A 13109-nucleotide genomic window follows, 5' to 3' on the forward strand; every position below is an offset into this window, starting at 1 on the left:
GCGAAACGTTCCCTTGCCTCCCTGAGCCCCGGGGTGGTGGCATTGGACTCGTAGGGGCAAATTCCACCTCTGGAGTGTGATGTCCGAGCGGCACAGCTCTCGGGAGGGGCTCTTTAAAAAGTTATAGCCGCTGTCTCTGTTCTTGGCGGCAGCTGCAATGCCCGCGCCCGGGGGGCAGGGTGAAACGTTCCCTTGCCTCCCTGAGCCCCGTGGTGATGGCCTTGGACTCGTAGGGGCAAATTCCACCTCTCCCGTGTAACTTCCCCCCCACCATAGAGAACAATGGAGGGGATGGGGGCAACCTGTTTGGGGGCCCGTAGAATTGGGCCCCCTTGTTCAATGTTCTTGAAACATGGAGGGTATCTTGGGGAGAGGCTCCAGCAACTACCCTGCGATTTTGGATCTTTTCCCTCAAACCCCCTTCCCTCCAGCCCCCAGAATATACCCTATGTTTTTGCCATTGACTTAAATGGCCCTTAGGATATAATGGGGCAGAACTGCAGGAAGCCAATTCAGATCAGAGAATCTGATTCGACCCACAGCAGCCTGAAAGGGACCCGAATGGGCCATTTTCGGAATGCACATCCCTCCAGCAGCCGGCTTGCTCAGGCTCTCTGCAGCCGTGGGGATCCTGAGCAAGCCAAGGGAAGGTGGTTTAAACCGCCTCTCCTTCCCTCCAGCAGCCGGCTTGCTCGGACTCTCCGAGCAAACTAAGGGAAGGGAAGGTGGCGGAGCAGCTGGAGACATTGAGCCTCAGCTCCACAAGTAATGAAAGGCCCCTGTAGGTTGCAGAGAATGTATTTTTAATAGATTTTCAGACCAAATATTTAACAAGGCAAAGACATGTTCCTTAAGACATAATCTTAAGGGCCACCCTAGACACCATACCAGCTGATATTTAACACTTGACTGTGGAGAAGGTGATTTATGCCTGATGGCATTCAAAATTATCAAAATAAACTACAATTGCTTGGTCAAAAGGAATGAGTTCTATGTGCACAGTCTGCTTAACAGAAGAGGAAAGAAAAGGTGGGGAGTTCAACCATGTTGACAATCTATGCTTTACATTCCCTCAAGTGTTACATCAAAAGGTATAGAGTAATTACATTGGATGGAAGAAGAGATGAGAAAAGTCTATCAGTCCTTCTGTAAAAGTGTTATGAATTCTCTGTAGCGTATCTGCAATATCATAAGCAATTGAATATGAGGTCAATTTTGTAATGTGCTACACTTCTTTCAAGAAAATAATAATCTTGCACATTCCAATACTGAGTTTTATTGACAGATGATATTTAAGTCTTGGTATAAATATAGATTCAGCCACTTGTGCTGAAATATGCCAGAAGCAGTGTAATTACTAGCATTCCATTGCAGCTCTAGTATAAAATCACACATAGGGAAGGACAATGGTAACAGAAAATTGCTAAAATCCAATGGCTAGGAATGTCAGACTATATAGTAGTAATTTGTACAATATATTCAAATATTTGGCATAATTAATCAGTCTTTTCAGGTTGATGCTCCATTTAATACTGGAGGGGTTAATGAGAAACAACAACAACAACAACAAACAGATCCAGGCAGTGAATATTGATGAAAAATTCAATATGCTAGGAAAGGGAGGAATTTGTGAGTGATATACTGTTTAGGGATGTTACTAGCAGCCTTGCCTTTAAGATTTTGCAACTCCTGTTTTCATAGAAAAACATATACTATCATTTTGCATAGCAAGACCTGTCATTTCCTAGCAATGGTTAGTAGTCAACACTAGAAAACTGCAGCCCTCTGCATATAACCCCTACACACATTCAGTTGACACATTGAGAGGGGAGCAGGTTCAAGTATGCTATCCCCACTCCCCTGTGTGGGTTGTGAGTATGCTGCCTATACACAGAGGAAATGTACACATGTGCTTTCCATCCCTGTGATCAGCAACATATGGAGCATATGCATGTACACTTCATCCTCATGTGTCAGACTCCTCACAGCATCATAATGAAGTACACGCTTGTAGAAAGGTTTTACTTTATTTTGAAGCTAAGGTGCATAACAGGGTCACTGTTCAGAATGAGAGGGATTCACGTGTCAAAGCATATTATAGGACATTCAAACTACTGAGGCCCAATTGCGGGGTTTCCCCCGCGCGCCTTTAGGCTTGAGAACAAACATTCCTAGGCAGTTCTTGTTATCTCTTTCTCACGGCGCTTCATGGGAGCTTCGGTACACTAACAAGCACTTGCAACCACCTGTGGCCTTGGGAGATATAAACATTTCAGCAATCTACATAGACATGCGCATGTACAGAGCTTCGGCCGAAAGTGAAAGCAGACAAGCGAACACAGTAATACAAAACAAAACATTGGCAGCTCGCTGACACCACCTAGGGTGGTGATAGGGGAGCAGCAGTCCCGGAGGCACCCTCTTGTGTGTGGGGTGCCCCAGGGGGCTGTTCTCTCCCCGTTATTGTTTAACATCTATATGCGCCCCCTTGCCCAGATTGCCCGGAGGTATGGGCTTGGGTGTCATCAATATGCGGATGACACCCAGCTCTATCTGATGTTGGGTGGCCGGTCGGACTCTGTCCCTGAAGATCTGCACCGGGCATTGCAGGCCGTGGCTGGTTGGCTCCGACTGAGCAGGCTGAAGTTAAACCCGGCGAAGACGGAGGTCCTGGGCCTGAGTCGCGGTGGTTTGGGGTTAGGGCTCCCTCTCCCGACCTTCGATGGGGTGCCTTTGGTGCCGGCGCTGGAGGTTAGGAGTTTGGGAGTGCTCCTGGACTCCTCGTTATCTATGGAGGCCCAGGTGGCAGCCACTGCCAAATCAGCCTTTAACCATCTGAGGCTGGTGCGGCAGTTGGTCCCCTTCCTTGACCGCGGTGACTTGGCCACAGTGATCCATGCGACGGTCACCTTGAGGCTAGACTACTGCAACGCTCTCTACATGGGGCTGCCTTTGTCGCAAATCCGGAAGCTGCAGCTAGTGCAGAATGCTGCGGCCAGGCTGTTGATGGGTCTTCCTAGAAGGGACCACATCCAGCCTGTGCTGAAAGCGCTGCACTGGCTGCCAATAGCGTACCGGATTCGTTTCAAAGTGCTGGTTCTTACCTTTAAAGCCCTACATGGTCTGGGTCCAGCTTACCTAAGGGACCGCCTTTCCTCATATGTTCCCCCGCGAGCACTTCGGTCCGGGACCCAACATCTCCTGGCAATGCCAGGCCCCAAAGAGGCCAGGCTGGCCGCTACCAGGGCCAGGGCGTTCTTGGTGGTGGCTCCTACCTGGTGGAACGAGCTCCCGGAGGAGATCCAGGCCCTGCGGGACCTTGTGCAGTTCCGCAGGGCCTGTAAGACGGAGCTCTTCCACCAGGCATATGAGTAGGAGCCGCCACTAACATCACCATTACTCCATCTTTACCTGGCCCTGGATGAGGGAACATCAGTCCCTGGAGCAGATGATGCTGAACAGTTAAAAAATGCCATCTTATACCATGTTGAACACCTAGAGCACTTTAGTCAATAACTTGTTAAGAATGTTTTTGTACTGTTGGGATTTTTAAATGTTTTAAATATGTTTTATATTGGCGTTTGCCTCTATGTAAGCCGCCCTGAGCCCGCATTGCGGGGAGGGCGGGGTATAAATTGAATTAAATAAAATAAATAAAATAAAATCATGAAGCTCACTGTGTTCGTGAACTGACAATCACATGAAGGCAGTCCTCGAATCTGCTCCCCTCTTCATGCAATGATGAACACACAGAGGGCTTGTGAGAGCTAATAAGCATGTACTCAGTTGTTGGCTGATGCTGGGAAAGATTGAAGGTCAAAGAAGACGGGGACGGCAAAGGATGAGATGGTTAGACAATGTCATAGATGCAACGAACATGAAATTGAGTCAACTTCAGAGGACGGCGGAAGACAGGAAGGCCTGGCGTGATCTGGTCCATGGGGTCGCGAAGAGTCAGATTCGACTGTGCGACTGAACAACAACAACAGTTGTTGGCTGTGGGACCTAACACTAGGTGGTGCATGCATATTGCCATCATTCTACAGTGACTCCATTGGCTGGCCATTAATTACAGGGTTCAGTTCAAGGTATTGGCTTTCATATACATGGACTTCAGATGGTTGGCTATATGCCATTTCCTCCAGAGGAACTCAGTCTGGAGATCAATTGTAATTCCAGGAGAGCTCTAGGCCCCACCCTGGAGGTTGGTAACACTAAACTACCTTGAGCATTGTCCGAAGCCAAGCCCTATGTTAAAGCTGCGTTAACTCCAGTTCTTTGGCGAGGGATTCACACCTGAAAGATTGGAACCAGGTTGTTCTTGAGATTATAATACCCTCTTAGGGTTGCCAGCCTCCAGGTGGGACCTGGAGATCTCCTGCCTTTACAACCGATCTCCAGCCGACAGAGATCAGCTTTTCTGGAGAAAATGGCTGCTTTGAAGGGTGGACTCTATGGCATTGTACCATGCTGAGGCCCCTCCCCTCCCCAAACCCCACCCTCTCCTGGATCCAGACCTGGCAACCCTATACCCTCTGAATCAATTGAAGAAGCCGATTGACAAGGTGAGACTGGTGCCCATAAACAACTTCTAGGACAGACCCTAAAGACCAAACAATAGGAAACTAATGATTGTCACCCATAGCTCTCAGCTCAAATTAATCCAATGCATTATCAGTGATCTAGAACTGTAGTTCTCAACCTTTTTGTTATGGTGAGCGACAAGTCCAAAGTTACTTGACATAGTGAACTACCTTTTAAAAAAAGAGCATGCACAGATCCATAAAACTGGAGTGCAAGCCATGAACACATGGATCTGTTTTATTTGAGGGGGTACTTATTGGCTTAGCAAGAAAATAAAATATTCCATATTGTCTGTGGCCATTTGGGGTGATATCTAGTTTTCTAACTTCACCAGTAATATGAAGACATATCTTTTATCCTAAATTGAGTGGATTTTTGTGACCCAGCAGCACAATCACATAGAAAGCGGTTCTAATCATTCTAACTATGTGCATGTTCTAATTATAGAATGCTTTAGCTTTGGTTACATAATTACCTAGTGTTCTTGTGCACATAGTATCATTATATTATAAAACCTGAGGCTTTTCTTTCTCTGTTGCAGTCCTAGATTTAGGCTATTCAGCTAAGAATTACGAGGACCAAATAATATTGAAGCAAGAGAACAGATGATGATAGAAAGTAGATATGAATGCATCCCTCCCTTTCTGTCAAGTGTTAACTGTTCCTCACAGGCTTGTACACCTGAATGAATTTAGAAGAATCTTTTAGGCCTTGTGGCAAAAAACAAGACAAACAAACAAAACAACTCCCTCAACAAAATCGATTTGAGAGGAATCAAATACAATCGTAATACTCTTAACTGTTCATAAATAATAAATTTTGTGCCAGTCATACATTAAGATTTTGATGTAGCAAGGTTCATTAAATGACTTCCTTTTTTCTAGTTCCTCAGTCTAAAAGATAAATTGGAAACATAAATAAATCTTATCGCAATAAGTCTTCATAAATACAAGATTAAAATAATCTCAGCAGTTTCCAAGAACAATACAACAAACGGAATGAGTTAGCCAAGCCTCACGGGAGCTGTCAGTCTGGATGGTTTATAACAACAGGCTTGACCCACTCAGAACAGAGGAAGAAAGTAGAGAACGTCCTGAAAGAGAAGAGAGAGACAAAGGAACATCTCTACTTGTCCAGAGCACGGCTTCTTCTTTTAAAACTTAGATTGGACATCCCTTCATGGGGTTTATTTCTTTGCATTGTATTTGTATTTATTGTATTTTAAATGTTGCAAGCCATCCCAAGTGCCCTGTGGGAGAGGGTAGCTGCCCCAAGTCCCCTGTGGGGAAGAGGATGTGAGGTATAAAATAAATAAATAAATAGGCTGACCAACCATCTTCCCTTTAACTAGAACAGAAAGTCATTAGGGTAAGCAGTAAGTCATCGAGAGAGAGTGCCATTGGGGCAGATCATTAGCTCTAATTACTGGGATAGATGGTTAGCGGAATAAATACTCACTGGGGCAGGTAGTTGGCACAAAGCACTGGGGTAGATGATCATGTGGGAAAAGCAAGCAGTAAGGGAAGCTGTTGGGCCAAAGCACCATGGTAAAAGACTACCGTGAAAAATGGTCCATGCAGTGAGCAGCTACTAAACTCCCCATATAGGGCTGCCAACCTCCAGGATCTCATGCTATTATGACTGATCTCCAGGGGACAGAGATCAGATCACCTGAAGAAAATGGCGGCTTTTGAAGGTGGACTTTATGGTATTATACATTATACTGCACTGAAGTCCCTCCCCTTCCAAACCCCACCACAGGCTCTACTACAAAAATCTTCAGGTATTTCCCATCCTGGATCATAATCCTACCCCCAAAGCCTCCCCAGGCTGGTCTTAGTCTAATGTTCACATTGCTCCATGTTTTGCATTAATTTGACTCAAAAGCCTGCTTGAGGAGTAATGTTTCATTTCACCAGGTTTGTACATGGTCAAGGAGATATTTACCTCATCAACTGATCAGTAATCTTATTGCTGGTTGAAATCCTCTTCTTATCTAGTCTCCAAATTACCTCCCTCTTTATTAGAAAATGGTCAGGCTCACCTGAGGGATGTGGAATGGTATGGTATAGCCCAGTCTCATAAGATCTTGATGTTAAGCAGGATTGGTACTTTAATGGGAGACAATCAAGGAAGACTCTGTAGAGGAAGGCAATGGCAAACCACCTCTGCTTTTCACTTGCCTTGAAAACCTCTTGCTGAGGTCACTATAAGTTGGTTGCAAACTGAAGATACATATATACATGTAAGCTCAACTGGCTTCTACCACCAGTGCGGACTCCTCCTGTAAGCTAAGTTTATAAGGTCAACAGCTTGTTATTTAATTCTGTTTTCGATATCTTAAAACTGGACTCTAAATTTGTTCTATGGCTTCAGACCAACACGTTTGACTACCTGGATCTGATTTTATCCAGTTGCTCTACAAGTTTGTCAGTTTCCCTTATGGATGGTCTCCATCATTGATGTCCCTTCTAAGTGGTTCTTCCTGGACTGGTTTACAGCTTAAGCCTGATCTTAAAACACAGCTCATTATGTCAGCTTGAGCTGTTTTATACAACACCATCAGCCACCAAACCAAGGATAGAGGACAAGGCAAAAGGTAGCTGGCCAAGAGCAAAATATCTTTAATGTGCATTTCTGTTTCAGACAGAAAGACCTCAAAATGCATATACGGTACCTTTAAAATACAGGATAAAGCAGTTTAAGGGCGTGGGTCTCACAGAATATATAACACCATGTTTGTGATGAAGTGATTAAAGCAGGCCAATAATGGTTTATATTCTTTTTGGCACACAACCGGAAACTGGAATTATAAGCCAATAATGGTTTATATTCTTTTTGGCACGCAACCGGAAACTCAAATTATAATCTACTACCTGCGCAAAAACAACTCCTAACCAACATGGCCAACAGTTAAGATGAACAGATGCTCCAGCTGGTAGCAATTCATACTGCAGCATGTGATTGGAAAGAACAGTGGGTTGTATCCAACCAGCTTTGCTTATGAGAATGAAAGGAGGGGTCCCCACTGATCACCAAAAAGGCTATGCTGTGGGTATAGTGGGACCTGCATATACAAAATCCATGTGGAGTGGAGGCTGTCCTAAGGAGGGGAAATGGAATGAGATTGAATGAAAATGATGGCTTGATCCAACCCAATGCAAAATTAAAAACAAACTGGATTGACAGACTTTTGGTCAGAACATTGATACACTCATTATAGTTCAATACGCCAAATGTATTTGGAAAGTGCAGAATGGAGTCAGTTTTTCAACATTTGTGTTTTCTTGCTCAGGTTGTTGTTTGATGTCGGACACAGAGGGTGGCACTGGGAGGGACAGTGTCCCCAAGGTTCCTGCTGGAATGCGGGGTTCCTCAGGGGGCACTTCTCTCCCCATTATTTAACATACATGCATCCCCTCGCCCAGCTAGTATGGAGTTTGGGGCTGGGGTGTCATCGATATGCTGATGACACCCAACTATTATCCGGGAATGATGACACCCAACTATTTCTGTTGATGGGCGGCTGGCCGACTACCGTTCCTGGAAATTTAGCCGAGGGTATGCTGTTGCGAAATGGTTAAAGCAGAGTTGGCTGAAACTGAATCCAGGTAAGACGGAGCTCCTGTGGCTGGGTGGTGGTGGGGGAAGCTTCAGTTAGGTTGTCAGCTCCCGACTCTTGAGGGCATGCCTCTGTCACTGGCATAGGCCGTCAAGAGTCTGGGCATGACTCTGGACTCCTCCTTGTCTATAGAGGCCCAGATGGCAAAGGTTGCCAGGCTGGCATTTCTCCAACTGTGCCAGGATAGGCAACTGGCTCCCTAACTGTCTCGCCATGACCTAGCCACAGTGATCCATGCAACAGTCACCTCCAGGATAGACTACTGTAATTCGCTCTAGATTGTATATTTTTAAAATATTTCTTATACATCTTATATTTTATTTATCTATCTCTCTGTTTATTTTTACGTATCTCTGTGGTTGATGTTGATTTATATTGTGTTGTGAATTTGGTTGTGAACTGTAATAAATGAACTTGAGGCCTACCCTTGCACCTGACCCAGAAGCTCCAACTGATCCAGAATGCAGCCACATGGGTCCTTATGGGACCCCCCCAAACAGCACACATCCAATCAGTGTTGTGTGAGCTGCACTGGCTTCCAGTGGAGCACTGGATCAGGTTCAAGGTCTTGGTTTTGACCTTTAAGGCCCTTAACGGTCAGGGACCTACATACCTTCGGGTCTGCCTCTCCCAGTATGCCCTTGGAAGAGTGTTGCGCTCAGGAAACAAGAACTTCATGGTGGTCCCCAGCCCAAGAGAAATCCGGCTGTCCTCGACCAGGACTAGGGCTTTTTTGGCCCTGGCCCCCACCTGGTGGAACTCTCTGCCAGAAGACATCCAAGAGATGTTCCGCCAGGCATTTGGTTGAGGACAGCGATGGGGAGGATAGTATGACATCTGGCACTCTCATACACTTCCCCATCCTTCGCAACCCCTCCCCCCAAGGAGGCTAGGGGAGCTGATTTTTCCACCATCTAGTATATGTATTCTGTTTCTATTAATTGATCTGTTTTTAATGGTTTTAATGTTGTTTAAACCAAGAATTTTGTTCTCACTCTGTTGTAAGCCAAGGGCAGCATAGCAAATCTAATTAAATAAATAAATAAAATAGGACAATGATGCTGGATTTTTAGAATGTTCTGTGTTCAAGCTCCTGCAGCACTGTGACATGCCAAATAGCACTAGTGCTTTCTGTAGCTGCTAAAGGTACAGGGGTTTTAACACTGACAGGTTGGCTATCCTGTTCCAAACATATTAATTGTATTCAATCCTTACTTGGCCACCAAATGGCATCTGTTGATGTTAAATCAGAATACCATAGTACTTTGCAGCATGAAATTCAAAGGAATTTGGGCAAAGGAAATAGATTGGTGGTTCTCATGTGTCCATTGAAGGATGAAGTTTGGGGTTTGAGATTTGGCTGGGAACAAAAATCCCTGAAGGACCGCCCAAGCATTCTGCAGCCTCCTTCTCCTTAGTATGCAAACAAGCAAGCATTTAAAAAACACCATTAAGTCTCCAGTATTCCTTCTTCACCAGGAAACTGATGTAAAAGACTGCCCCGGAAACTTCCTACTACTTGGGAAGAGTTAAATAGAGCTTTTGGTACCCTAGACTTGGTGTCTTTCTAACTGTATTACTGCTCAGTATTCTTTTTCTTGATTCTTTCTGCTAGAAAATATATTTAAACTTTTTCAAAATCTGTTTATCATCAACATTATTCGAGCATTGCTTTAGAAAAGAAATCACTTTCATCTTCCTGAAAATGGTGATGTTTGTCATTATTCTTCTTTCTGGTGGTAAGGAGGCCCTAGTCAGAAGCCAGCTGGAGAGGAAGCTTCATCCTTCACACCTGCAAATGTTTTCCCTTGTCATCAACATGTCCATTGTTCCTAATGAGCACATTTCATCCTTGATTATCATGTGGTGGTGGTGGTGGGGGGGAGATGTTGGAAATATTCCAGTTTATTGAGCATTCTGGTACTTGATAAGGACCTTGAATGCAAGCTGGCATGAAGGAGAAACTGGTGCCGGTCTTGCCTGTGATTAAGGAGGAGAAACAAACATTTGAGTAAAAATGGTGTTTTACCAGCTCAGGTCCCAGTGGACAAAACAATGGATCTCAGAGACCTGAGTCCAAATCCTACCTCTGGGGTGGCCTCAGTGCATAAATCACTTTGCAGATTGAAGGAGTGTGCTCTTCTCTCTCTCTCCCTCCTCCCCTCTACTTTTATTGCCTTTGACACTTCATGGGGGGGGGATGGACTGTAGTTCACGCCATTTACTGTTTTTCTTTCTGCCCATCTATCTCTTCTCCCATGTTCCCCTAAAAGCACTGCTGCTGGAAGAAGTCAGTAGGAAGACTTCTGTCAACCCCCCTGCCCCAGGCTTACAAGTGAGTGGAAGATATATTTTCAGTGCTCCCTCTGCTCCCTTCCCAAGGGAACCACAAGTACCTAGTTTCAAGAAGAGGAAGGAAGCAATGTGGAATAATTCAAGTTGTGGGAACGAGCAGCAAAGTTTGAAAAAGTGGGGCTAGGCCCATTTTTTTGGTGACCCCAAGGCCTGGAGTGAGAACTGACTGTAACTCTCAGTTGTGTTCTGGATTGTAGCTTTTGACAAAACCACTGAAATATGGCCCCACTTTGGGCTTTGTCTTTTAGACTCTGATGCTGGGAAAGATTGAAGGTCAAAGAAGACGGGGACGGCAAAGGATGAGATGGTTAGACAGTGTCATAGATGCAACGAACATGAAATTGAGCAAACTTCAGAGGACAGCAGAAGACAGGAGGGCCTGGCGGGAGCTGGTCCATGGGGTCGCGAAGAGTCGGACTCGACTGTGCGACTGAACAACAACAACTGCTTCTTTCCCCCTCTGTTGGTTCTGGCCCCACACTGCTTTTGTTTATCCCCTGATTTCTACACACATTTTTGTGTTTTTAATTTTAACTTTGTTTTGTTTTTTCTCCACATTTTTTCTGATTATTTTGAGACCACTTTTATACTAATCAGTTTCTGGAAGCTGATTTGGTGCCAGCTTTTCCCTCTTGTGTGATGTTTCTGTCAGTTTTCTTTATCCCGCCCATTCCCGCACCCACCTCCACCGCACTTTTTGATGATTGGACAGTTCTCTTTGTCAAACTACTCCCTTTCCTCCCCCTGCCCTGAAGATGAGTGGTTTCATTTTTGATTTTTTAAGAAGGCACTAAATTTTTCCTCCTCTTCAGGGTCCTTGGCCCAGTTTAACCTGACAGAGTTACCAAAATGACTGACTCTGGCAATGCTGTGGATATAGTGTATCTAGATTTCAGTAAAGCATTCGACAAAGTTTCACATGATCTACCTGAGGATAACCTGGTTAAGTGTGGGCTGGATGGTGCAACCATTGGATGGATTCATGGTTGGTTGAAAAATCGTACCCAACAAGTGCTTGTAAATGGCTCTGCGTCTACGTGGAGGGAAGTCTTGAGTGGAGTGCCACAGGGCTCAGTCCTAGGCCCAGTGTTGTTCAGTGTTTTTATAAATGACCTGGAGGAAGACATAGAGGGGATGCTTATCAAATTTGCAGATGGCATGAAGCTAGGTGGGATTGCTAATTCTGAAGAAGACAGAGTCAGGATTCAAAATGATCTAGATAGGCTGGAACAGTGGGCTGAGACAAATAAAATGAATTTCAATAGAGATAAGTGCAAAGTCCTACACTTAGGTACAAAAAATCAAAGGCACAGATATAGAATGGGAGGGACTTGGCTTGACAGCAGCACATGTGAAAGCGATCTAGGTGTTCTGGTTGATCACAAGCTAAACATGAGCCTGCAGTGCAATGTGGCTGTGAAGAAAGCTAATGCAATCTTAGGATGCATTAACAGAAGCATTGTGTCCAGATCAAGGGAGGTGGTAGTTCCGCTCTCTTCTGCTATGGTCAGGCCTCACCTGGAGTACTGTGTCCAGTTTTGGAAAAGAGAAGGCTTAGAGGGGACATGATTGCAGTCTTCAAGTATTTGAAGGGCGGTCATGTAGAAGATGGAGCAGATCTATTCTCTCTTGCTCCAGATTGCAAGACTAGATCTAATGGGTGAAAATTACAAGGGAGTCGTTACCGGCTAAATATCAGGAGAAACTTCGTAACTGTAAGAGTGGTTGAGCAGTGGAACAGTCTGCCTCGGGAGGTGGTGGATGCTCCTTCGCTGGACATTTTCAAGCGGAGGCTGGATGACCATCTTTCAGGTATGTTGTAGGTATGTAGGGCTATCTTTCGGCTATGTTCCTGCATAGTGCAGGGGGTTGGACTAGATGACCTGCAAGGTCCCTTCCAACTCTAACAGTCTATGATTCTATGACTCAGCCACCCAAAAAGGCACTAAAATATCAGGATATCAAAATAGTGTTGTCATGATGGTTTAAGCAGGTTCTCTGAATACCCGGCTTTCATTCAAAAGAAAAACAAAAAAGAAAAGAAAAAAAAGTCTCTCATTACTTTACATCCTTTTCCTTGTATCTTCATCAGGGAGGAGTTAGAGACTTACTTTTTATTTGAAATGAAAACGAGGAATTTAGAGAACTTCTCTATCATAACACTATATTGCTATATTGATATAAGCATGAACAAAAAAGGGTGTGTGTGCTGTGATGCTACTGATGACGATAGCACTCTCCCTTGAAAATCTTCATTATGTGCATAAGAAAATAAACTGACTCCACAACAGTGAAAATGCAGAGGGAGGGCAGACAGGCAGAATAATAATGCTCAAGCCAATTCCACTGCTTGTGGATCAACTGCCAAAAAAATCAGGAGTAAGTCACGCATGAGGAAAAGCCCTCAGTTCCTTTGGGTGCAGGCTAACATTGCATGTTGGTTAAAAAAACATAAATTCAAGCACAATCAGTTTCAAAAAGGCACAAGTTCAGTAAGCTATCAGTTCAAAACTCTTTCCAGTTTCTCACAGATCTCTCCATGCTAACT

Source organism: Gekko japonicus, unplaced genomic scaffold (assembly GCF_001447785.1).
Source record: "Gekko japonicus isolate JY-2015 unplaced genomic scaffold, Gekko_japonicus_V1.1 scaffold3, whole genome shotgun sequence".
Taxonomy (NCBI): Eukaryota; Metazoa; Chordata; class Lepidosauria; order Squamata; family Gekkonidae; genus Gekko; species Gekko japonicus.